Here is a 27,441-nt window from a genome sequence, read left to right as displayed (position 1 = left end):
TTGTATCAGAAGAAGAAATGGCAACAGCATTGCCGAAATCAAAACAACTGGAATACTACTTTGCTTTGGAACGATGATCCAATATTTGGAAGAGGAAAAATTAATACATTTCAGAGCGTAGCAAACATTTCATTCCCACGCTATGCAGCGAAAGTAAAATGATTTGTGCCGTCCACTATTCACATCGGCTAACTCCATAAAACAAATGCATAGTTTGAAAATGCGATGAAATAATTTATATTGTCCTTGAAATGCATAAAATGGTATAGTAGAACCCCGATTATCCGCGGAATAGATTGGCAAGGTCATCGAAAATCGCGGATAATGCAATAAAGGCCCAAAAATGAGGTGCAATAATGAAAAAAAATATTTCAGCATCAAAATTATGTTTTATCAATACAGACTATCCATATATATGGTCGTGTAATGTGAAAGCCACGACCAAAACAAAACGAGCATGAGCCCTGCCGAATTCCGGGAATACTTACAGATTTACCATGGAACTCGCTGTCGCGAATAATCTGCATCGTGGATCATCTGCTCACGGATAATCGGGGTTCTATTGTCCACACTGTCCATCTTATATAAGGCCACCTTGAATATATTTCGTTATAACACAAACAGTTAGAATTTCAACAAGATATTTTCATACATTGTTGAATGCTAAAAATGAAGTATATTTAAAGTCAATTTCGTTAAAAAAAATCATTTGTTTATTCATTGGATTTCAATATGATTTCAGCTGTCCAGTTTTCCTAAGACCATTTCAAAATTTATAAGTATTGCCAATGAAAAATTCAGAACAATCGATAGATTTAAATGGCAATAATTGGTAATCTTGCTATTCCGGTTGATAACCTGGAAAATTTGTTTGGCATACGATTTACCAAATTCTGCAGAACGAATTTTTCGATATTTTACCATGTCTCCGAAATTGCGGCCTTGAGTTCATCAACCGTGGTGTACTGCTTTCCTTCAGCGTAGATCCTGCGTACTAGGATCCCCCGAAAATTTTCAGCAGGGTTCAAGTCTAGAGAGCGAGCCAGTCAGTCCAATAAGTCAAGTTTTTTAATCCTTAATCCTTAATCGATTGGTTTGTATCCTTGCTGGTATGAATGGCGGCATTGTGTTGCTGGAATTGGAACTTTTCGCGACGATATATGAGCAAAAACGATAGGAGAAAGGATTCAAGAACACGTATGTGAACATTGCTATTCCTTTTGAAGGATATGAAAGCTATCTTGAGTTTTCCAGTTGCACATAATCCCGCCCAAACCATGCACGAGCCTCCACCATAGTTTCTGGTTGAAATATACTGCTCCTTCTTCCTTAAATCACGTCAGTACCATTTAAACCATCAGGACCATCGAAATTGAACTTTTTTTTGTCACTGAAGATAGCCTAGCAATGTTAAAAAAATGCCGTCTTGCTTTATTTGCATAAGCAATTTTGAGGTGCTGTTTTGAAACTGTTCCAACTATTTCCCGATCTTCCCGGTCAGAGATTTACATGGAGCTCTTTTCTTCTTTGAGGAATTGCCAAATAGTTGAGCACTTCTTGATGGGATCGTCCAATCCGGCATGTAATTCTCCGTTATTAACATTGTATTGGTGAAATGCATCGATTTGTCCTTTTTCTCTCTCCGTGAGCACTTTTCTATTCGGAATTTTCCAGATTTATTGATCAAAACAACAAAAACAACGAAAAATGTTACTAGTCTTATACAAACTTGACACTTGAAAAATACAAAAACATTTATTTACGCTCAGCCCTTGCACAAACACATATGAAAGTCATACAGTGTATGGTAGTTACCAATACCAATACTCTAGAACAGGGGTCTTCAAATGGTGCTCCGCGAAGTTATAGCAAATACTCCCACTTGAAAACCCAACTCGAGAAAAAAACATTCTTTAACCCAATTTCACTGGGCATATAGTGATTTATCTTGTTTACTCCGGGTCAGATATCGTGTTACTGCGACGCGCAATCGAAATAGAGTTGTTCCCAGTTGGATAAAGTCAACGCAAATAGGATTTGTTTAATTGATTAAAAAAATGCAGGTGCTCCGTCAAATGTTTTTGCTATAAAAAGTGCTCTGCCATAAAAAAAATCTGAAAACCCCTGCTCTAGAACATAAATTGAAGCATTGTTTGTTTACAATGACATAAAGCAGTAGAATCATGACCTGGTCTTACAGATGTTGCAACTTTCAATTTAAGAAGGAAGCATATCCAACAATCTAATGTTAGAATTGTCATGCAACAGGTGGAAAGTATCGCTTTGGCTATTGAAAGAATAATTACTAGTACAAGTCAACAAGTCACTATAAATTGGAATATTTTTCAGAAATCGGAAAATAGCCTTTTCAGGTTATTTTCCTATTTCTTTTTTTTTAATTAGACAAAAATGCTGACGAACTTCATTACCGTAGACTTGAGAAAGATGACCTCTTGTATGCCAAAATATAATCATATAATAATAAATAAATCATTTTCGGTAAGCTGAAATGCTTAGATTTTCGGGCCACGTTGCATTGGAAACCTATATGCGCAGGACGGCATCCCGATTTAGTACAGTAAATGAGCTTAAACATAACAGAAAATTCACTACTCTTCCATACTGGTATAGAATTTGTATAATATCTATACTTTAGCAATATAAGAGCAATATGAGCGTGCGAAACGGGAGACAAACTGCGAATAAGCACGTATTAAAGCGTTTCGCATACTTTACCACATACACCGCCCAGGCTGTAAAGGATATACATTGCCGTTTATGTTCTCCCTTTTACTCTTAGAAAACACTTTCCAACTTTATTTTATAATGAGGTGTAATATTATCATGCATTTATGCAACAGAACCAGTGGCTATGTGAATAGCGCGTTCGTGTAAAACAGCCTTGCATTCCAGCCGGCCTTGGTTCGATCCTCGTTGACCTCATTTTGGCTTTAATTTTGGGTACAAGCCCAAGCTGCCATACAAATGAACCACACATTTCTGCAAAACTCGAGAAATAATGAAGCAAATGGAACCACATTTGGCATGTGGAGGTTTTAGGGGACAAAAGATGTTTCTATGGTGGTTCGACACTCTTCACCCATCTCTAAGGTCTAATTTTAGGGAGGAATCGTCCGAATTGAGGTGTCTTCATTTTATTATATTAGGGGATTATTATTCCAGTGAATCAAATTTCCAGACATTCGTTGGAAATCTACTGTCATTGCGCGTCTTTTTTAGTATATGTCAAATAGTTGTAGCGTAAACACCGTAGCTTTTTTCCACTTTAAATATGTCGAATTTCGTACCAACGAGAGTGTTTTTGGATGCCGTATGAATTCAAGCCACGAGACGTCGAAAGCCGTTTTTTCACGTGCGAACAACTGCACCAGTGGCATAAAAGAAAGGGTTTTCTGCAACGAATCGTTACCGGTGATGAAAAGTGGGTCCATTACGACAATTCTAAACGTCGGGAAACGTATGGATACCCCGGCCATGCATCAACATCGACGGCCGCGCGGGATATTCACGGCCAGAAGGTTATGCTGTCTATTTGGTGGGACCAGCTGGGTGTGGTGTACTATGAGCTGCTAAAACCATTACGGGAGACACCTACCGACGACAATTGATGCGTTTGAGCCGTGCACTGAAGGAAAAACGGCCACAATACGAGCAAAGACACAATAAAGTTATTTTGCAGCACGAAAATGCTCGGCCGCATGTCGCGAAACCGGTCAAAACATACTTGGAAACGCTGAAATGGGAGGTCCAATCCCACCTGCCGTATTCTCCAGACATTGCTCCGTCCGATTACTACCTTTTTCGATCGATGCGACATGGCCTGGTTGACTAGCTCTTCTCAAATTTTGATGAAGTTAAAAATTGGCTCGATTCGTGGTTAGCCGACAAACCGGCCTGTTTGTCGAAACTCCTTGAATCGTAGTTCGAAACTCCTCGAATCGTTCTTGTTTATGACAGATTAAAGCTGAAATTTATTACAGTTAGTTTGTAACAATTTGTTCCTTAAATGTATAATGGAACTTACATTTATAGTTTCGTTCTATTCGCCTTGCAGATGCCTCACTGAACAACAGATTAATTTTCGAGCCTAATTTGAATTGTTCTAATTTAATTATAAAATTGAATAATAATTATGTTATGTTAATCACTTACTTTCAGGGTTATGATAAACGACTTGAATTATCGATTCTCCTGCTACTATTCTATTTCCTTTTTTACTGTAAGTTATGTTCGCTTCATAATTTCAGTAGTATAATAAGTTTCATAATGATAACTTACAGTGATCAGAAATAATCACTACGTATATTTACGTATATTACTGATTTAAATCTCTGCTAAACTTCGATTCAATTCACATCCAACTTCTTCTAACTTTGATTTTGAATACCTTTTCTTTTGTTTCTCAAATTCTATTTGTTCACTTTCCTCTCTTTGTTTTTATTTACACCGCAGAGCACATAGCTCCTTAAGTTATCTGCAATCATTCGATAAATTTCACCCTTAAGCGGACCTTACACGATCAACTTTATTGACAATATGATGACATTTGAGAGCATAATGACAGCTGAACATGGCCGACGACGCAGATATCCGGATTTTCTGATTTTCGAGCATCAATATTGTGACATTTCATATGGATGCATGATGTTGACGTTTTACCTCACGGACTTCCAGACTGAGTTGCCAGATATGCAAGCGCACATTTAATTTTTGTTAGTCTTTTTTGCGATTGCAATTAAAATTTATAAACTACTGAAATTGTAGGAATCATAAATGGAAGCTTTTGGTTTGGAAAACCGATACTTTGAATAGCAAAATACGGTACTTTTCACGATACAAATCAAAACTTCAAAGTAAGTGGTTGAAACTTAACAACGTTTTAGGAATTTTTTAACGTTGAACTCGGTCATTCTTTGCGCTAGTGAGCGGGTTGTGTGTTTCTTCACACTCCGCTATAAAATTTGGAGAATGAGAAGATCTGGGAAAATCACAGATGAAAAAACATCATGTGTTAATTCAAGCTACAGTAGAATCCCGATTATCCGCGGAATAGTCGGGCAAACTCATCGCGATTAGCGAAAATCGCGGATGACCCATTAAAAGACAAAAAAATGAAACACGAAAAGAAATGTTTCAACATAAAAACTATGTTCTATCAATACAGAAATCAATCAACTATCCATCTATAAGGTCGTGTACACCAGTGGCTAAATAATGTAAAAGCCATGACCACAACAAAAGAGCATGGGCCTACCACTCACTAACAAATTCCGAAAATGCCTATTGATTTACTATGGAACTCGCAGTCACGAATAATCCGTAGGGCGGATCACCCGCTCGCGGATAATCGGGGTTCTACTGTCATAGTCTCATTTATGGAATAAAAACATTTGCTTGCAGATAAAATAACTTGCATATATTTTCGCAAACTAAAATAATCTGGCATCTCTGAAACTGAAAGGAACAGTCTGTATTTGTGAACCGAGTATTATGATGTATTTTTGAGAAGAAAAACCGAATTCAAAAGTGTAAGTAATGAATGAAAATTAACTTTTACGAATCAAATTGGTATTCTATGTGAATACAAATCACTTTTTTTCAGCAAGTGGTGAGAAAATCCCATACAAAAATTATGTCTGAAATTGACGTTATATTATAATAATACATTTTAGTAGGAATATCTGAAAATTCAGGGGAAATAGGTTAAGTTAAGGTTAGGACTACGCGCTTCAACTAATTAAATAATACCAAGTAGATATTTTCATTCAAATTTTACCAATTGAAAATTGCCTTTTAGCCTTCTAATCTGATAGAGAATAGTTTGGATCCCAAAATCAAATTTCGCCAGTAGCCATCGCGGATATTTTCGTTGTCTCGGGTTGAGGGCGATATTGACCGTGTAAGGTGGAAAAATATTGATTGAGGTTAGATCAGATGTTGAAAGCCTAGCTGTCACGATATTGAAGACACTTATTGTCAATCCGGTTGATCGTGTAAGGTGCCCATTAGAGCATCTATATACTAATACAAAGCATTTGACAGCTCGAACATGTCCGGATCGCAAATGCATATTGCGACCCGAGATGAAGAATAGAAGGTGGGAAGATTCACGGGTTTTGGTTGTGTTGAACTTTTATTGTATTAGTAGCCAGGAAGGTAGAAAGTTCACGTACCAGGCATACCAGTCAGTTTCTCAATTGGTACAAAATTGAATGTTTCACCGAATAACGTCGAAAGGGGATAAACAGAAACTAAATACATATTTCCAAAAAATATTTTTCACAATATAAAAAACAGAACATTTCACGAACTAAAATGTTTAATTTTTTCATTGACTTCTTCTTACATCAGGAATAATGTTCAAATGTCTACTATGTTTGGGTTTTAGAGCAACTTCATGGAAGTTTATCTCTTGTCAGCAATTGTAATTGCTTTTTTCACAATTAGGGTACTGAGCACTTCATTTGTCTAAAACTAAGATGCAAGCGGAAAACTTTTCGTCTCAATCTAGGTCATACGAAGTCAATTAAATTTATTTTTCAAGTGCATTTCACATGAAAAAAAACTTGCAACCTTTTTTCCCACGCAATGTCAAAAGTTTCTCCGTCAAAGGAACAAAAGATTCTGTGACTCTGAATTTGTTCATTTACGTTTCTGCTAAAATTTCCTTATGATTTTTAACGCTAGCACTGATTTAAGAAAAAAAATAGCTCGTTCATTTCATCTGCTTATTTTTACTTTTAATAACAATATTTTTCCTATGTAGTGGACTATTATAAGAAAAGTAACATATATTAACAAAATCTGTGACGTCACATATTTAAAAATCTTCCCACCTTTCATTTCCCATCTCGATTGCGACCACTGTCACAAACTCACATGCTGGCGCAAATCAAGGCGTTTAACATACTGCCAGGTGGTTCAGAATGTGAAAACCACTCTATAGCCATGAATTTACAGGGTGAAATTAACACACTTCTAAAATAAAAAATAATGAATGAAAATTTACTTTTCTGTATCGAATATGTATTCTATGCAATACAGTATTAAGTTTTCTTGCAAACTGTGAAATATATGAAATAAATGAAATAAATATTGAACTGAAATTGTGTCCGATAATGATTTTATATTATGGCGAGTTTTTGTAAATGTTGTGTGTTGTGAAATATATAGCCAAATGGTTAAGTGAGCGTCGTGTTTTATGTAAGCGAATAATTTAAGAATCTCCATTCAAATTTTAAGATTGGTAAACTGCCTTCTTTAAATTTTCGCGAATTTGACGATTATTTCGAGTTAAATATGATTAGCGAATGGGCGCACCTTGTTCCATAGATCTGTCTTGAGCTCACCGAGTTTGATAGTTTGGCAATGTCAGCTAAATTTGCAACACATCTTGACTCGCGGATCATATGCTCTTGGTCGGGGCCTGATAAATTTACATATTTTCAGTGGCGGGGTTTTTGCAATGCAGTGCTCCCAACATGGCCTATTATTTCCACAAAGGGATCTGTGAATTTCCAGAAAGATGGGAAAAAGTTGTGACTAGCGATGGGCAATACTTTGAATATTAAATTTGTAACCATTTTTGGAAAATAAAGAATTAGTTTTTGAAAAAAGAACGAAGAAGCTCACCGGTATATATATTAATTTTTGTATCAAACAGGTATTCCATGTAACGGAGAAACATGTTATTTACAAATGATTGAATAATCTTGAACGAGAATTATGTCTGAAAATAATAATCATATTTAAATGACGAGTTTTGGTAGAAATGCTAGGAAATTTATAGTAAAAGGATTTTTTAAAGGGTCAAAGGGTAATCAATCAATGAAGAGTTCTGCGATTGAACCCACAAAGGTTTGCTTGGTAAGAAAACGTGAAAGTTTGTCGAGCTAGCTAGTACAATATGAAAATAAATATTAATTTTCATTCAAATTTTCTATAATTTAAAACTACCTTCAGTCTTGATTTCTCTCTCTCTCTCTCTCTCTCTCTCTCTCTCTCTTTCTCATTGCTTCTTTGAAACGGCGAATACTTGTCAGTCCTGGTTTGACGGAGGTATTGACCGTGTAAGGTGACATATTGATTGAGGTTAGAACGGTATTGGAAATCGTATTAAAGGAAAAAGTATTCGATTGAGTCCATGCAACACGTTTCGGCCAAACAGGGCAAACAGCGGATATACGAGGTATGGCTATTAAAAAACGTGGTTACGAAAAAGGGTTATATTTTAAAAACTACGGTACAACGATATGCTCCCCTTCAATATACTCGCCTTGGCTCCTAACACACCTTTCCATACGTTTTTTCCATTGTTCGAAGCAGTGCTGAAACTCTTGTTTTGTGATGGCGTTCAAAAGCCGCATCGCGATTTCCTTCGCCTCTTCTATGGACAGAAATCGCGTACCTTTCAACACGGATTTGATCTTGGGGAATAGAAAAAAATCGCATGGGGCTATTTCTGGCGAATACGGGGCATGTTCGAGCACTGGAATGCCCTTATCGGCTTAAAATTGCTCCACCGACAGCGCGTTATGGGCAGTTGCGTTGTTGTTCGTGTTTTTCGTCACACATGATTTCCGACGCGCACTACAAACCACGTTCCATTCAAACCACTGTTGCTCGCAAACTATTATAGTAACAAAAACGTGTTTTCGTACATTTATAGCAGACACTTCAAGCTACCGAATGTACTATTCGTTATCCCCCCACCCCTCAAGGGCGCCCTTCAGGCGCGCAGTCTCGTTTTTTAAAAGCCATACCTCGTAGTTTGTTATTGTTCCGGTTTGTTCCTAATGTTCTGCTTAAAACCTGAAAACAAATTATTGTAGGAAAATAATCAATCAATTATCAAAAAGCTTATCCATGTATTAAAACCAGCTTACCTCTGAAATACCGGGAGAGTAGAAAGTAAATAATCACAAGAATGATACCAGGTGGAGGGATCGGACAGACACAGGAAACCAGGCTTGTTATAATATATAGGGAATTTAAAGCTAAGATAAGATCAGACAACTGGCTTCTTACTCTTCTTCGTCGTCCAAAAACGAAGCCATGACATGAAGATGAATCGCAAAATTTGGCTAGTGCGAATTTAATGGTTTCGCACATTAAAATCAATTTTGCATTATTAAAATAATTCTTTTAAATACCCATATCTATAATATAATAATGATATCCATAACAACTCGTCCAAGATTGTCTGGAAAGTCTTTTCTCCGTGCAAAAAAACGATACAATCCAACCTCTTGTTGGATTGATGGACTTGCTATCAAAGCGGCGAGAATAATGTTCAGCCCAAAAATTGATGGACAGTGAAGCAGCCTTGACATCATATCGAATTTCAACTTCATCTTATTTTAGTGATAATGTGGATGACATGAATATTGAATTCGACTATGAGTACACCGTCGATGAAGCGAAAACTTTCCTCGACAGAACAGAATGAAATTCGTTGTTCTATATAGCTCTTTACATCATCAAAATAAGTCAGCGGAAAAGAACATGTCAGCAGTGGAACAATTGTTAGTCGACAAAATACAACCTGGATGGTATCAACCATCTCTTTTTTAATATCTACGAGCTAGAGCTAACAACTCTCCCATCTGCATAGTGAATGATGAGACTTTCCATTTCTTCTTAGCAATGGAAAGTATATTCCGAAATATGAAATCGCATTAGGGACCTAACGAAGCTAAATTGACAAATAAGTGTTTTGCCGTTCTTTTTATTCCATTTATTCCATCCATTGGCAACACTAAAAAAAATCGACTTTGTTTACAAAAGTTATCGAAATCAGCCAATCAGAAATCAGAACGAATGACAGAAATTTGGTCCGTAAAAGACCCCCTATTGTCTGATCTTATCCTAGATTTAAAGGGCTCAATTGTCTTTATGACAAACCCTTATGTTACGAAGACCCGATGAAGAAAGAATATATTGACTCCAATCTAAACAGATGATTGAAATACCAGAGGAAAAATCACTTAGAACAAGGAACCGCATTGTACTGTTTATCACTCGCAAAAAGACCATGGACAAACAGCACGCCTCAGTCTGAATACGTCCGAGCATACTGACGTACTGAGGTGTGCCATAGGTAATAACAGAGCCAACATCAAAGAACATCAAAGGTTTTTTTTGCGACCTTGATTCAATTACATTTGATGGGAGACATTCAAGCTGGAAAGCTATATTACCAGTTTCTTACCAATTAATAGTTTTTATTCCGGTTTCATATCCGATTTTTTTAAATAAGTTAGTTATGATTCATCTAGATAGAATCAATTCTATTAAGTTCCGCCCTTACATATGCGGAAAATATTTTACATTTTTATACTGTTAATCCCTCACGTGCCGTCCCAGCACGCCTCTTGAATCGCTCGAATGTCCAATAAACGTCTAACCAGAGACAGGTGAGAGATAGCTATCGAGAATACCACGCATCGCTTCGATAAATACCTGGATTAATTTCACAAGTTGGAAAATAATTTATGGTTTAACGATAATAAATTACGACCGATTATAATTGATTTAGCGTGTACACCGCGATAAACCCGCCCCTCCCACAGAACAATCCCCTCTCTTCGAGAGTACTCGTTCAGCACCTTTAATCACAGTACCATCTGATCGATCGCAAAATAGAGGAGGGGGTTTACATGGGATTTTGAACAGTTTACCGGACTATATTGAAGAGTGAAATTTTAGAAATGTTTTTGCTGCAACATGAATCCCATTGTTTGAGGTCAGTGACCATAACATTAGTGAATGAATCGAAATCGATAAAATTCGAATGCCATCGTCACATTTCCCACTATCCACTGACTCGGCCTATCGGCACGGAGCGTAACTGAAGTTTTTCAATACTCCCTTGGATCCATGAAACTAAGTCCATAAATTTAATGCGAGGCGCGTGACTTTGGGGGGGCGAACGGAACTCTGCCAGTAAGTATGTCAGTATGTGTACACGCTGGCAAATTGAATCGAGGCTAAGAGTCTGGAGCGTGCTTCCTCGGTTATGTATGTTGTACATACGCTCGGAGTTGGCATATTCATGGCGACTAAGCGGCAAACGAAACCTGTCATTTGCGAAACAGTGTGCTTAAGCATGAAATTGATGACTGAACACCTATCCCCCGCTCCCTCACTCACCTTGGCATCACACTTGGCTCCTGGTACCAGTTAGTCGTTGAAAGCGGTGTTTTATTTGAACACTGCTGTGAGATCTGGTGACGCTTGAAGGGGCTCGTGCTTATCATTCATTAGTGCTCCGCGTGAAAATCAAGAACCAAACAGCCTGGTAACTTGTCAATGGATTATTGATACGGATCCTCGATGCTGGTGTACTTCAGTCGTGTTGTACGAGCATTTGCCTGTGTTTCTTCAAAAAAATATCACTAACAGCGGCGGATGGATGTAACACGATAAATCATTCTTAGATGTTGACTCCTCGAACCTAGCAAACTATCGAAGAGAGGGAGTGATTGATGAAAATTTTGGCTCTATTCGTTGGCGGATCTCTCCCATCTGGTGTGTTCTTGACACAGTTTCACGTGAATATAAATAGCATAATATGTACGGAAGACAAACGGGGAGGGAAGCGAAACGGAGTAAAGTAAACATCAGATCCAATTCGAAACGCCAAGCAGCGGGGTCGGAACCTTTGAAAACGACGCAACCCAGATAAGGGGCAATGTGGGTAATCCAAATACAGCCTGGTGCTTATGTCTGTTATTTATTTATGTATTTTTTATGCTGTGTCTAGAATGAAGTGCCGATTATCGTTTCGCTTCTTCTTTTTCTGCTCTGTCTCTCTCGTCTGTATCTTCGGGGTAGTGTCTATAGATAGCTTATTCTCCCTAACGGAACGCACGCCTCTTTAGCTCAGTGGTAGAGCGCTGGTCTCGTAAACCAGCGGTCGTGAGTTCAAACCTCACAGGAGGCAATAATGATGTTCAACTTTTTGAAAATGCGCGTAGATCTTAAAAAATCGTTGTTTTTGGTTTAAACACGATCGAATCATAAATTTTATTTCAGAGTAGCATTTCAATGATTAAAAAAATTATATCAGCTTAAAAGCAAATTTCTGAACGAATGCGTTGCAAGTATTCGATAGAACATAAATTGAGTTCCAGCAGATAATTTTTGGAGAACAGAAGGAATAAATAAACGCAAATGGAGCCAAATTTGGCAAGCGGAGGTAAAAAATGTTTCTATAGTGATTTGACGTTCCTTTTCCCTTTCTAAAAGGGGGCTTCCATACAAATTAAGCACAAATTTGTGCATTACACGAGAAGTTGTTGAAGAAATACTAATCTTAGTCCTTTAGGTCCCCCACTCCGTACTCTAAAGGTTAAAGGTATTATGACATCCTTAAAGATGTTATGTTGTTGCCCCATGCAGAGTGGAATGTGCCGATAAGATTATTTTCAACAAGATACGATTTCGTACACCGATGAAGGGTTAAACAATGGTTCAATGATGGTAGTGGACTGGTCAATACAATTTCTGAACTCAAATCGAAAAAATCGAAGATTTCTGAACTCAAATGGAGATCGAAGAACGGCAAAAAATTTCTTCTGATTTTCACTGTGGTCACGCGTATTCTAGAGCTTGCCATTTGGAACACATTCAAGGCGTGTTATTTGACATAAGAAAACTCAACTAAGTATCAATAAATGACGCAAGTTGAAACGTACGTTGAGGCGGCAAAAGCTCCATTGGGAACGTAAATGTCATTTAAGAAGATTAATTACACAGCTTATGATTGTGCATAATTAGTTGCAAATGGTTTGTCCAATAATGTACAGTGACGTCTCGATTATATCACGCTCAAAAAAAGCGTCGCGTGATAAAATGGAAACGTGATATATTCGAAACAGATATTTTTATTAAAGCAGTATTCTAGTCAAGAAATTTGAAATAAATCAAAATTTTTTGTAGTTTCAAGAATACACCCTAGAAAGGACTTATCGAAAATCCTATTATACACTGAGTTAGAACCATTTTAGTGATGCGGTACCTAACCTGGTATGGCTATAACAATGAACTTCAAACGCGTTTTTCTCGAAACTAGTTTTTTCAAACTGGCGTACACGATATCTCAAGTTCTACTGAACCGATTCATGTCGAATTTATATGGATACAATCTGTAGGCATCTCTCTATCGCATGAACCTCTAAAAAATATTATTTTTAAAATTTTACTATTTAAAAAAATCGGGAAACGTAAGAAAAAACGTTTTTCAAATGGCCGTCATTTTGTGAAAAAAGATGTTTTCGACATGTCCGAGGTTCATGCGATAGCGGCATCTTTACTGATTCAGAATCTGTACGATTTTATTGTGTCAGATATTCAGAAGGACTGGAATCGTGTACGCCATGGCACAACTTTTTTTGAACCCCCTCACTTCATCAGCTCTTAACTATGTATTCTAGTTATGAATATTTTTTCTCCATTATATGTTTGTTTTATTGTTAAAAGATAGATGAACAAATAATGATATGATGGATAGTGAAAATAGTCTTTGTTTTTTATTTTTACGGAGCTCGAGAAAACGTCCGAAATTCGTGTCTCTACACTAGAATACCCCCTTAAACGATAAATATTTATTTCCTTCCAATATGTATGATTTAAACATTATTTTCCGTGCAACATGCAAAATTTATAGTTAAACATTTTTTGCAATATTCATCACATGGATACTTAAAACAACACAGTATACGAGGGTCACTATTTATATTTCGGGAATAGGAACAAAAACAAATAGTTAAGCTGCGAATATATTTTTATTGTTTTTCAAAGTACTCGCCACGATGATCGATACACTTTTGCATGCGCTTAAACCAATTTTCAAAGCATTTATTCCAATCGACACGAGCCTTTTTTTTGAGCGATTGTCAAATTATGTGGGATCCAACGTGAACATAATTTTCACACAACTAAGTGTACATGTAAAATCGCATATATGCTGGTGGAACTAATGCTTAGGGATGCCTCAATCTCACAATAGGTTACATGACGATCTTGCTTAATCATTTCGTGCACAGCATCGATGTTTTCTGGCATTACAGTCGATTTTGGATGACCTTCACGAAACTCGTCGGACAGCGAACTACGACCACGATTGAATTCACTATACCAGCGATACACAGTGGTTTTTGATGGAGCTACATCGCCAAAAGTCAAATTAAGTTGATTGACGCACTCTTGTTGTGATAATCCACGTCGAAAGTCGTGAAAAATCATCGCACGAAAATGTTCACGATTCAGTTCCATTTTTTTGCCGAGACCAAACTTTCAACTAAATATAAAATAAACAAATAGCGTCCGTATGACAAAATGTTCTGAGTACGTATATTGTCAAAAATGTCAAACTTTACGATGGAATCGTCAGATGGACTCACATGACATCAGTGTTGCCAATTCCCGAAATATAAATAGTGACCCTCGTATCATGATATAACGAAACTATAGATGCAGTGCTTTTCTCACAGCAATTTCTTTCGTTTTCTCGAAGACATTGTGTGAAAGACATTGTAGCTAAATTTAAGTTATTTTGTTCTTCCCATTCTATCGTATTATTCAAAATTTGAATTGAAGTTTTGCATGAATTGCATTCTGTTTTTCAGAGCTGATATTTCCGGTTGATTATTGTAACTATTCTTTTCTTTTTCTTCATCTTGATCTTTCCCAACATCGGTATCTTCATCCTTTTCTGATGGATCATTCACTATACCGATTATTAGGCTGTCGAAAAATTGTGTGTGAAATATTCTTCCTTCTTCGAGGTCCGGTTACCACGATCAGTAATCATAAATAACGTGGATACATAAATTCGGTATTCATTAACCTAATACATATTTGTTCTGGACCACATAAAATTGCTTCCGAGATTTTGTGATTTCGGTTGACGTGCTGCCAATATTCAAACTGCTAGATCGTTGAATGTTATTTTTTTCCAGTGCCTTGTCCAGTATTTATGAATTTAGCATGATTGACATTTCTAATTTTTTCTCGAAAGGAAAATTGTGGAGATTTTACGGTGCAATAAATGATTCCATGGTGGTTATTATTAAAAACCAGTTTTCTTTCGCTCAAAACTAATTTATTATCTAGTATAACCAACATTATTCTGAATCACTTTATGCACTCTTCTGGGCATATAGTCTACCAATATGTGACATGTTACTGCCCTGATAACTTTATCTCCAACTCATTCCAGAGGTTTTCTATCAAGTTTAGATCTGAAGACTGGCTTGACCAAGAAAGATCTGATGCTTTATTAGTATCAAACTAAGATTTTAGCAGCTTCGATGTATGTTTGGAGTCGTTATCTTGTTGGAAAAGCTATTTGAGATGCATATTTTCCTCTGCGTAAGGAAGCATTACCTCCTCCATAATTGCATGGTAATCGACAGCATTTATTTTGGAATATAGGACTCACCCCATATCAGGAAAAACAACCCGAATCCATGATATTGCCACCATCATGTTTCACAGTTTTCTTCGTGAAGCGAGGATGAAATGTTTCTCCTGCAGGTCCGTTCCGCCACTTTTTCGTATCTTCTCCTCCTTGCCAGATACGATGTCTTGAAGCAAAATGTTTCCTTATCTGCAAATTGTTCTTTTTCAATAGTGGCACTTTCCTAGCGACTTGCCCGGGTAGTTTTGCTTATTCTAATCGCCAATGAACTGTTCTTGCACGTATGATGTTGTCAATTTGGGAGTAAATTGTTCTAGACGACACTTTTGTCAGAAGTACTATACGATGTCCTGTTCTTGGTGAGGTTTTCCTAGGCTTGCCATGTAAATTGTCAGATCGTACTAGCATTTTAGCGATGGTTCTCTATGTTTCACCCTCATCATCAGGTCTCTTTTTTTTTTCAGAAGTACAGTGGCATTGTCTGCCCTTTCTAGTTTTTTTTGACAGTGTAATTAAGGAAATTTCATCCTCACAAGCAATGGTGCGCAATGCAGTTATCTATTATCGGAACGCCCTTAGGTTGTAGTCTTTCTCGGGAACTCCCAGAGCAAACAGATTTTAGAAGCATTCAAGAAATAGTTTCCGCTTTGAATCATCGAGGGTTCTTCGATTTTCCAATTATCATCAATGGATGTTTATGAGTTCCTGAAAAAATGTAACATGAAAATCATCCGGTTTTCATGCGACGCCTTTTTCTCTCCAAATGAGTTAACGTTTATCTGGTAATCATTTTGAATAACAAGGCAGATTCGTTGCAATTATATACCCGGTCAACGATCAAATCATAAGTCTTCAAGTAATTGAAAAAAATGTTCTTTGAAATTATCCATTGCACAAACTTTCAAATTAAGACAAGAGTCGCTGAACTTAAACGGCGCAGATACTATCAATCACCACAGCCGTATACAGTCATTTCTAGCTTGCTGTATTTTCATTGAAGAAATTATAGTATGTATACCATCAATTAATTTGAACATTGAAACAATTCTACATTTAGCAGCATATTTAATAATTCTTATAGTGCTTATAGTTAAAATATACAGTTTCACAAATTAATCCTTCTACTTTAGCATTCTTGTGACTGTCATACGGTGTATACTGAATTGTTGAGCGGTTTTGTGATTTGCATTTTTTATTTCATTTGCTTATATCGCCTAGTGCCTAGTGACAACTACACAGAAATAAATCTATTACAAAAAAAAAAGTATGACTGTCTCTTCCACGGCTCAAACTGGGAAACGGCATAGCTCATGCATCTCATTTTACACAATCGAAGAAAAAGATTCTCAGAATTATTCATAGATTTTGTTTCTGAGCTTATGAAAATAATATGCTTTCAAGCTTTCAAAAAAATATGTGGTATACGCTACAAATCCATCAGTAAGAGATTTTCCCATGAATACGACTAATTACGATAGGCGGTATGAATGCTCAAAAAATTTTTGACATAGGACTATGTCTATGATTGATATATAGGGGGGTCACTCTACGAAAAATGTAACAATTCATTAAGAGTTTTCAAACACATATTACTCCAAATCATTATTGCGGCATATGTTGTGTTTTATACCATTAGACAGGAAATTTATCCAGCTTTTTTTTTACTTGAAATACGAACAAGAAATATAGAAAAAAATTAACAATTTAACGATTAAAACGGGTATCTTTTTTCGATTGCACTAACCAGTCGCTTTCCTCCCCGACACAACGAGCAATCTTTTTGCCTGCATTTCGACGTTAGCTCACTATGTGAAACGATGCGTATCAGGAGTTTTTCTCCAGTTTCGGACAAACAGGCATTATAAGTTGCCAGAATCAATTGAGAGATGATCTTAGAAGATGGTTTTATTCTATTATCCCCAAAGTTCAATCAATGCGGGCTCAATTCACGTCTTTATCGTGTAGGTCTTGTTACTAACAATTTTTGTAATTGTGGTCCAGGATGTCATAATATCCAGCATATAGTTTGGTTAAGTTAATGAAATGAATGAATTTAACTGGCTGTTGATTTAGAAGGGTATACTCACGCATATCAGATTCTGATAGCTTGAGTAGTTACCGATTTTAATATTATGTTCCCCATAGGGGTAGTGGGGGCAAATTGGTCATGGGGCGCAAAGTGTTCACCTGCTTGTGGCAGTACTGTCACAAGTCAAAATATAAATAAGAACAGAAATTGCTCCCACATAGCCATCCGGCCGTAGTTCTATGCGCATGGTATCTAAGGAATTTCTCGTGAAATTTAGTTTATTCAATCTTATATGTTGGACAAATCATCAGTTTGGACGACTATTCACATATTCTAGAAGAGGTGAGTAGATATTTTGTTGAATCTCAGCGATTATGTAACATAGAAATTATTTCGATGTTTGGCAAAGTGGTCATATGTCCATAACGACTTACAATGTTATGTTTATTAAAGCTAATACGAGGGTCACTGTTTATATTTCGGGAATTGGCAACACTGATGTCATGTGAGTCCATCTGACGGTTCCATCGTAAAGTTTGACATTTTTGACAATATACGTACTCAGAACATTTTGTCATACGGACGCTATTTGTTTATTTTATATTTAGTTGAAAGTTTGGTCTCGGCAAAAAAATGGAACTGAATCGTGAACATTTTCGTGCGATGATTTTTTTCGACTTTCGACGTGGATTATCACAACAAGAGTGCGTCAATCAACTTAATTTGACTTTTGGCGATGAAGCTCCATCAAAAACCACTGTGTATCGCTGGTATAGTAAATTCAATCGTGGTCGTAGTTCGCTGTCCGACGAGTTTCGTGAAGGTCGTCCAAAATCGACTGTAGTGCCAGAAAACATCGATGCTGTGCACGAAATGATTAAGCAAGATCGTCATGTAACCTATTGTGAGATTGAGGCATCCCTAAGCATTAGTTCCACCAGCATATATGCGATTTTACATGAACACTTAGTTGTGCGAAAATTATGTTCACGTTGGATCCCACATAATTTGACAATCGCTCAAAAAAAAAAGGCTCGTGTCGATTGGAATAAATGCTTTGAAAATTGGTTTAAGCGCATGCAAAAGTGTATCGATCATCGTGGCGAGTACTTTGAAAAACAATAAAAATATATTCGCAGCTTAACTATTTGTTTTTGTTCCTATTCCTGAAATATGAATAGTGACCCTCGTATACCTCATCACATTCAGCTCTTGAAGAGTTTCCTTTTGTGGCTTGTGGCTTTTGTGGCTGTGGCTGGAAAAATATGCCACTCCAATTAAACCAAACCTCATTTTACGGAACGTTATGTGTTGCTTACAACGTTTTTGTATGCATCAGAAAATTTAAATTGAGACTCTAGGTGAATAGACTAAGCTTATTTCATACATGAACCTACTATATCAAATATGATTTGAACTAATTTGGACGAAAAAAACGCATAAATCTGTCACATTTAGCTTGATATGTGCGAGTGACCACTTTGTCCCCACTAGGTGACCACTTTACCTCCAAGCAAAAAAAAAAAAAAATGATTTTTCACCTTTTTTTCTAATGATGAAAAATGTACTATTTTGAATTTTTATAGTAAAAGCCGTATGCTATCTTGAAGAAAAATGAGTTGGACTATAATATTCTAAGAAAAGCGGGAATTGTAGCGGTATGTGGACGCTGGAAATGGGCATGTTCCTTAGGGTGACCACTATGCCCCCACTTCCCCTATGTGTCTTCCTTAGAAGCTCGCTTCAATTCCTCGAATGCACTAGCTCAATCTCCTTTTCCTTTCCTATACATAAGCGGAATTTAGCACTCAATGTGATCAGTTCACTACAGAAGCCACACGAACTTCCCAAGAGAGCATTCATGGCCATAGGATACTCAATATTCATCACCTGGCTATGAAGTCTTTACAACCCCCTGAAAACAATCTTCCGGACAACGTGGCAACGAAGGAGAAAATGCTGTTTATATATTAGGCTGTCAAAAAAGTCCTGCGGTATTTTTTTTTGAATTTTCATTTGTTCATAAAATTAGTTACAATCATCTGTTTTAAGTCAAATATGCACCGTTTTGTTCGATGATTTGTTCCCAACGAGATGTCAACTTCATAATACCCCTGTTATAGAAGCTCGCTTCCTTATTGGCAAAAAACTCGGATAGCCAATTTTCACAGGCCTCTTTTGTGGCTAACTTCTGACTACCTAGCTCGTTCGCCATGGACAAAAACAGGTGGTAGTCACTTGGTGCAAGGTCCGGACTATACGGCGGATGCAAAAGAACCTCCCATCCGAGCTCCCGGAGCTTCTGGCGCGTCACCAAAGAAGTGTGTGGACTGGCGTTGTCCTGATGGAAGACAATGCGGCCTCTGTTTATCAAAGATGTCCTCTTCTTCATGAGTGCTACCTTCAAGCGGTCCAGTTGTTGGCAGTACAGGTCCGAATTGAGCGTTTGGCCATAGGGAAGCAGCTCATAATATATTATTCCTTGACAATCCCACCAAACACACAGCAGAACCTTCCTGGCCGTTAATGAGGGCTTGGCCACCATCTGAGCCGCTTCAGCGGGCTTCGACCACGACCGTTTGCGCTTCACGTTGTCGTAAGTGACCCACTTTTCATCGCCAGTCACCATCCGCTTCAGAAACTGCACCATAAACTGCACAAATTTTATTGGCAGCTTGAGATGCATTTTTACCTTTGTCATAGTAGTACTGTAAAATATGTCGGATTTTCTCTTTATTTTGCTCCATATTTGCGACACTATAACTCACGAACGACTTAACCAAACAAAACACTGTCAAGGACTATATTATACCGCGCAAAAATACCTTTCCAACAAGCTATAGTATGACTCGATACAATGGATACAACTAGAACTACGCGCTTACAACGACACCTCGCGGAAATACTGCAGGACTTTTTTGACAGCCTAATATATGATGTATTTCTGTAGTCATCATGCCGGGTGTTCGGGTTCGATTCCCGTTCTGGCCGGGGGATTTTTCGTCAAAGAAAAAAATTCCTTTGACTTGCACTGTGGTCACGCGTATTCTAGAGCTTGCCCCTCGGAATACATTCTAGGCGTGTTATTTGGCTTAAGAAATCTCAACTAAGTATTAATAAATGACGCTAGTTAATGCATACGTTGAGACGGCAAAAGTTCCACAGGGAACGTTAACGCCATTCAAGAAGAAGATATTTCTGTAGTCATAGTTTTATTTGCTTAGAATTATGTTTATGTAGATATTAACTTTTTAGACTTATGTTTAAAAATGATAAATGATGACTCCTTGTCTCTTTCTGCATAATTGAATAAACAGAAGAAAGGGTAGTAATGGCTTTAATAGTATTTTTGTTTACATTTTTGAACAGAATGTGGTTCCGGATTCTACCACGTTATATAATCTAAACCGTAAAATATACAACTCATACAGGAAACCGTTTTTTTCTGGGCTTCCATTTGATGTATCAAAATTACAGATTTTGAACAACAAAAAAACTCAATTCAAAAGCAATTACTACATATAATCACAGTCTTATGTCAAAATCCCGTCCGTACCCCTAGGCCCAGACCGATCAACTTTTTATGCTCAAATTTCATTTTTTGTTCAATAATTTAACGGCAGATTGAACTTTTCATATAATTTTTCATTTTTCGAAAAACGTGATAAAAGCGAAACATTTTCAGTAATAAATTCGAGAGTGATAAAAACGAGACGTGATAAAAACACCCAGTGATATTATCGAGACGTCACTGTATATAAAAGTTATGCAGATGACGGGGAACAGTCGCCGAAATTGGGAAGCCATTCACCGGCAGTGCCAGGAGTGCTAGGACTGAGTGTGCAATGGACTAGACAACAAGTGCACGGCTTCCGATTAATCATTAACCAATGTTTCATATACAGTGCGGACTCGATTATATTCCATTTTTGAATTCTTTTCACTGTATATAATCGAGCCAAAAAAAAATTTTTTTTAACTTGTTTTTTTTGCATTTTTTTTTCGTTTTTTGATAATAAAAGAGGAATTTTATTTTTTATTCATCCACTTAAAGTCAGAACAAACCTTTCTCACATGGCAAAAATAAATTTATTCAGATTATCTCAGGAGGTGATAGACGATCATGTTTGAAGAAAAAAATCCTCCTACGCATATGTTCGAATTTCAACAATGACAGAGTTATAGAACTTTTTATTTGTTTTGGACTCTGTTGCCTCAAACTCTACATTAAAAAGTACGCTACGGAAGACGATTCTGATGCTTTCATTTAGAAGATGAGAAAATTTAGTACAGGATATAGTAGTGGAACAACTAAATTGGTGGATTTTAATAACATTTTGGAAGTGAAGTGAAACTTCAAAGTTAATAATTTTTAATGTGTTATTATTAATTTTATCCTGAAAATTTACATTAAATTTGATTGTTTCTATCAATTAAATTGAAGTTCTTTAACCGCACTACACTTCGTTCTTTGACGCCCAACTTCTATCTTTCTTAATTTGGCTGCAATATCGATATAAACAATTCCTGGTGAAAATTCAAGCAAAATCTTCAAAAATCACGATTTTTACCCCACTGTACATGTAATAGCCACTTAAACTTCACCTTAACGTTGAAAAGTTACGTTTCTTCTTCAAATAAGCCGTATTTGAATTACAAAAAAATATATTTTTTTCCAAACTGTATATAATCGAGTCCAAAATTGTATATAATAGAATCACATATAATCGAGTCTGTATATAATCGAGTCCGACCTGTACTCTATCAAAACCTTTTTCGTCACAACAGGTATTCAGTCGCCATTAAAGCGCCAATAATTACACCAATATTACACCGACCCTCTGTTCCTCGATGTGATATATTATTATTTTTTGTTCATTTCACTCTGCATCCAAATTGTTTTCCTATAACACTTTGAAGTTTTTATTCCTGTTTTCTGTTTTCAACAGTTATCCCGCCATTCTCCTTTTTAACTCACGCACATGAGAGCCGTTTCGCTCGCGCGCGAGGGAGCAATTTCGAGCCGGTAATTATGACATTTATATTATTTTGTCGTTAATTTTAATATTCCCGTTTTCCTTCCCTGGCCCTGGAGCTCCGGCGAGCCGTCCCAAGTCCCGGAACGTTCTGTTTCTTTCATTACGCGTCGGTTACGTCGCCCTCTCGAATGAATGGTGGCGAGAAATGGCAATCGGGGAAAAAGTATGTAGGTAAGTATATTTAATAGCGCCCCGTAAGGCGAGCCAAGTCTCGAGTAGAAATTATTAAAAAGTCATTGCACATACGTACATTCCCCACATACTTGAAGACATGCTGTGGCCCAGCGCGTTTCAACCGCCGGATGACATTTTCTCGCTTCGCCCGAAGGGGCACTCCAAAGCCATGTATTTATGTCTGTCGTTTCTGCAGAAGCAATTAGTCACATCACGGTGACAGTGAGAAAATTTAATTACTTTTCTCATATATATATATTTTTTGCTGCTTCGCTTTATTTATGGTTGTTCTGTTTTTCGGGCTGAACGCAATCCGAGGGCTTTCTGGGTGATACTTTTTTTGTGAAATTTTTATTTTTCGTTTGCTCAGATACCCTCAGCGTGGGGTCGGCAAAGTTTCGGGCGAATTTATGGCATTAGACATTTTCGGACCATGAATCATGCGGATTGGCTCAAGTGCTCAACGTTTTTTTTTGTCACCGTGGGAGAACCCCCTTGACCGTTCCATATTTGGACAAGTTGGCTCGTCACATGTTGGCGTAACTGTTGGAATAATTCCTTGGTTCTATCCTGAAAATATGCCGGAAATGAGAGGCAACGTTTCGAGCTTAGTTACCACATCATGAAACTGTGCGATAGCAAATGTTTCGCATAATAGGTTTAGGCAAGAATGAAATTTGGTAATCAATGTTATGTTCGTGTATATGACTCAGGAAAAACTACCCATACAGCAACATTGATTATTGAATTTCATTCCTGTGTGAAGGTATTAAAAATACCCCGCAAGCCGTAGATTACGTGAAGCAACATTCCAGCCGAACTTCGGCAATACAATATTGCCCCTAATTTATGTTGTCACAGTAAATCGCCTAATGTAGGGTGCTTCCGGAGAAAAGTTGTAACCTTCACTTTGGGATTCTACGCTGCTGACTATGTTTATTACGTCCATTCGTTCCGCTCTGATGTCGAAAGTTTTACGTCGTTTTCGGTACGCTTCGTGTGCCCTTTTGCTCGGATGACTTCCGGGGGAAAACGTACCGTCTGCCGTCAGTGCGAACATTTTGTCACACCTGGCAAACGAACGAACGGACATGTATTTCCATCTTCTGCAGGACTGATGAGTCCAGCAGGTTCGCGTTGATTGCCGTTTGCATGCACCAACCCATGAGGGTCCTACTTTTCTTCCTCAACGAACAGTCAAGCTAGGAGTCTAATGCTGTAATGAATACGAAATTCTCCGGAATTAAATGAGTCATACTGGTCGCAACCGTTGCTACGATTCCGGGGAACATAAAATAATGGAAATCCGGATGAAGTAACAAAATGACAAGTGACATTAATTACATGGTTTATCACGATGCAAAATAGTGGCATTTGGAAACATGATTCAATGTTGGTGATTATATAATGGAGATTATATAATGCGTCTTCTTTAAAGCAATTACAAATCAAATGACGAATCGATTTATTTATTTATTTATTTGTTTAATAGATAGCATGAAATTTTGCATCTTTTTAATTGCTGCATAGCATACGGCTTGTTACTACTGACATAACATAAAAAAATAACAATAATACAATTCAATTATTAGGAAAACAAAAAAAAATTAAACTATAACAATTATTGAAATTAATTCAGGTATTCTTTGCATTGCTTCTTGAATGTTGTAAATGATTTTTGATTTCTCATATGATTGGGAAGAGAATTCCAAAGACAAACACCCGTTACAAATAATGTTTACCCATGCATTTCCAATGCAGTGGTGTGTGTCGGTAAAACATATTTATTTAGTCTGTCACTTCTGAAAGGCGTCAATTTCTCATACAAATATGTAGGGCATTTTGTAGTGATTATTTTGTGAATCATAAGACAAGAACGAGCATTGATAAAGTTGTGGAATGAGTAACCCAAAAGTTCGCTTTGTAAATGAGAAACACTGTCCAGGCGGCTGAGATTGAAAACGAAACGAACATAAGTATTGGGTTGGGGAAAAAGAAATGTCGTATATTGACAATATATGGCAACACTTAAACATATCTTGTGTTGTACTTATCGCATCGGGTCATACTATACGGCTATTTAAAGACGACAATCTGTGCTACAAGTGTCGTTTTGACAGTGTTGTGATTGTCTTTTTCAGTCTGAAGTTATAGTGCGTCGAAAATGGAGTCCACCAAGCAAGAAATTTGCCATATTTTACGTTTTTAATACCTGCGAGGTAAAACTGCAACGAAGGCGGCCGAAAAAAATCGTAAGTTCATGGACTCGATACTGTAACGATTCGCACAGCACAGCGTTGTTTTGATCGATTTCGTTCTGGTGTAGTGGCTGTCGAAGATACACCTGGTACTGGTAGGCCAATCGTCGATAAAATCGTTGAAATTATCCAAGTAGACCGGCATGTGAGCACTCGCTCGATTGGCCAGGAACTGGGTATAGACCATAAAACAGTTTGGAACCATTTGTAGAAGATTGGATTCCAAAAAAAGCTGGATGTATGGGTGCCACACGAGTTGACGCAAAAAAATCTTTTAGACCGAATCAACGCCTGCGATGCACTGCTGAATCGGAACGAACTCGACCCATTTTTGAAGCAGATGGTGACTGGTGATGAAAAGTGGATATCGTACGACAACCTAAAGCGAAAAAAGTCGTGGTCGAAGAGTGGTGAGCCGGCCCAAACCATCGCCAAACTCGGATTGACGGCCAGATAGGTGCTGTGTGTTTGGTGGGATTGGAAGGGAATCATCCACTATGAGCTGCTCAACTATGGCCAGACCCTCAACTCGGTTCTCTACTGTGAGCAGCTTGACCGTTTGAAGTAGCCGATTTTCCAGAAGCGGCCAGAAATGATCAATAGCAATGGTGTTGTTTTCCACCAGGACAATGCTCAGCCTCACACATTTTTGATGACCAGCCAGAAGCTACGGGAGCTCGGATGGGATGTCCTATTACACCCACCGTATAGTCGGACCTGGCTCCAAGTGATTATCATCTCTTCCGGTCCATGCAAAACGCTCTTGGTGATACAAAGTTGGACTCAAAAGAGGCTTGCGAAAACTGACTGTCTGAGTTTTTTGCAAATAAGGAGGAACGGGGGAGGGGGGGGGTGTAAGGGGGGGGATATTGAACATGCCTTCTAAATGGCAACAAGTTTGCGAACAAAACGGCGCATATTTGATTTAAATTGGATAATTTTAAGTATGTTAAATAAAGCGTCAAATTTCGATTAGAAATACGACATTTCGTTTTCCCCAACCCTATATATGAACAGTTTAAAAAATATTGTTTTTTTAATTTTTCTAACATGAATTATTTCAAGCGAAAATGTAATATTTCAACGTCAATGTGAAAGTTAATTCAAGTTAAAAATGAGTACAGTGGAGTAAAAATCGTGATTTTTGAATATTCTGAAGGCTCACCGGATATTGTTTAAAGATACATTGCAACGAAATTAAAAAAGATAGGAGTTGGGTGTCGAAGAACAATTTGTAGATCAGTTACAGCGGTTTTAGTTTCATTGACAGAAACAATCCAGTTTATTATGCACTTTTGGGATAAAATAACTAACTTTTACGTTTTTACTTCCAAAATGTTACTTAAATAAATCCACAAATTTTGATATTTTACAACTGTATCCTGCATTAAATTTTCTCATCTTTCAAATGAAAGAAACAGAATCGTCCTATAGCTGCTCTAGGAACTCCCAGCTCGTTTCCTCGTTCATTTAACGCTCGAGCCATACAAATGAAAAACAAATTTCTGCATTACTCGAGAATTATTCAAGTAAATGAAACCAAATCGGGCATATTGAGGTATTAGGATGCAATAAATAGTTCAATGGTGGTTAGACTCTCCATACAAATGAAACTCAAATTTCTGCATTACTTGAGAATTAATCAAGCAAATGGAACCAAATTTTGCATGTGGAGGTTTTAGGGTGCAATAAATGATTCTATGGTGGTTAGATACTCCTCCACCTTCTCTTAGGTGGGGCTGCCATACAAATGAAACACAAATTTCTGAATTACTCGAGAATAAATCACGCAATTGAAACCAGATTTGGCATGTGGAGGTTTTAGGGTGCCATAAATGTTTTTTACGGTGGCGAGACACTCCACCCCCTCTCTAAGGGGGAACTGCCATACAAATGAAACAAAAATTTCTGCATAATTCGAAAAATAATCGTGCAAATGGAGCCAAATTTGTCATGCGAATGTTTTAAGGGACACGAAATGTTTCCAAGGTGAATAGACACTCCACCCCTATCTCTGAGGGGGGGGGGGGGGTTAACTGTCATAAATATGCATAATTCAAGAACTATTCCAGCAAATTGGACTCATGAACTTGCTCATAGTTAGAAAATGTGAATGTTTGAAGGTATTGATAACAAAAACCAAATTTTGGGCGGGACGAAGTTTGCCGGGTCAGCTAGTGTTAAATAAAGCGTCAAATTTTGATCAGAAATACGACATTTCTTTTCCCCCAACCCTATATTAAGTTAGTACATTTTCACTAGGATGAGGCAAATGTTTTGCCAACGAATGAAGTTGTCAATGTTTTTTTTTCTTGGAAAGACTGGAGAAAGCACACATTAATCGTAATGAATAGAACATTCAAAGCATAGTAATAATCGTGGTTTTACTTCTATTTAATTCATTTGTTTTGAATATGTTGTGAAGTCGGTGCTTATGATAATGTTGAAATAAATTGTTACTATCATGCAAATATAAATACACAAAACAATCTTCAG

The 27,441-nt window shown here is 37.3% G+C and overlaps 1 protein-coding gene and 1 non-coding gene across 10 annotated transcripts in view; one reads left to right on the top strand and one right to left on the bottom strand.

The window, feature by feature from the left end:
• The window catches only part of LOC129777929 (mpv17-like protein), a 505,117-nt gene that overhangs the window by 152,920 nt on the left and 324,756 nt on the right, over positions 1-27,441 (bottom strand). The window lies entirely within an intron of this gene.
• Trnat-cgu (transfer RNA threonine (anticodon CGU)) lies at positions 11,894-11,965 on the top strand. The gene has a single exon. It is a non-coding gene; the product is annotated as a tRNA-Thr (tRNA).

This window comes from Toxorhynchites rutilus, chromosome 1 (assembly GCF_029784135.1).
Source record: "Toxorhynchites rutilus septentrionalis strain SRP chromosome 1, ASM2978413v1, whole genome shotgun sequence".
Classification (NCBI taxonomy): Eukaryota; Metazoa; Arthropoda; class Insecta; order Diptera; family Culicidae; genus Toxorhynchites; species Toxorhynchites rutilus.
The sequence above is the reverse complement of the archived record's forward strand: the minus strand, read 5'-3'. Positions and strand labels throughout refer to the sequence as shown.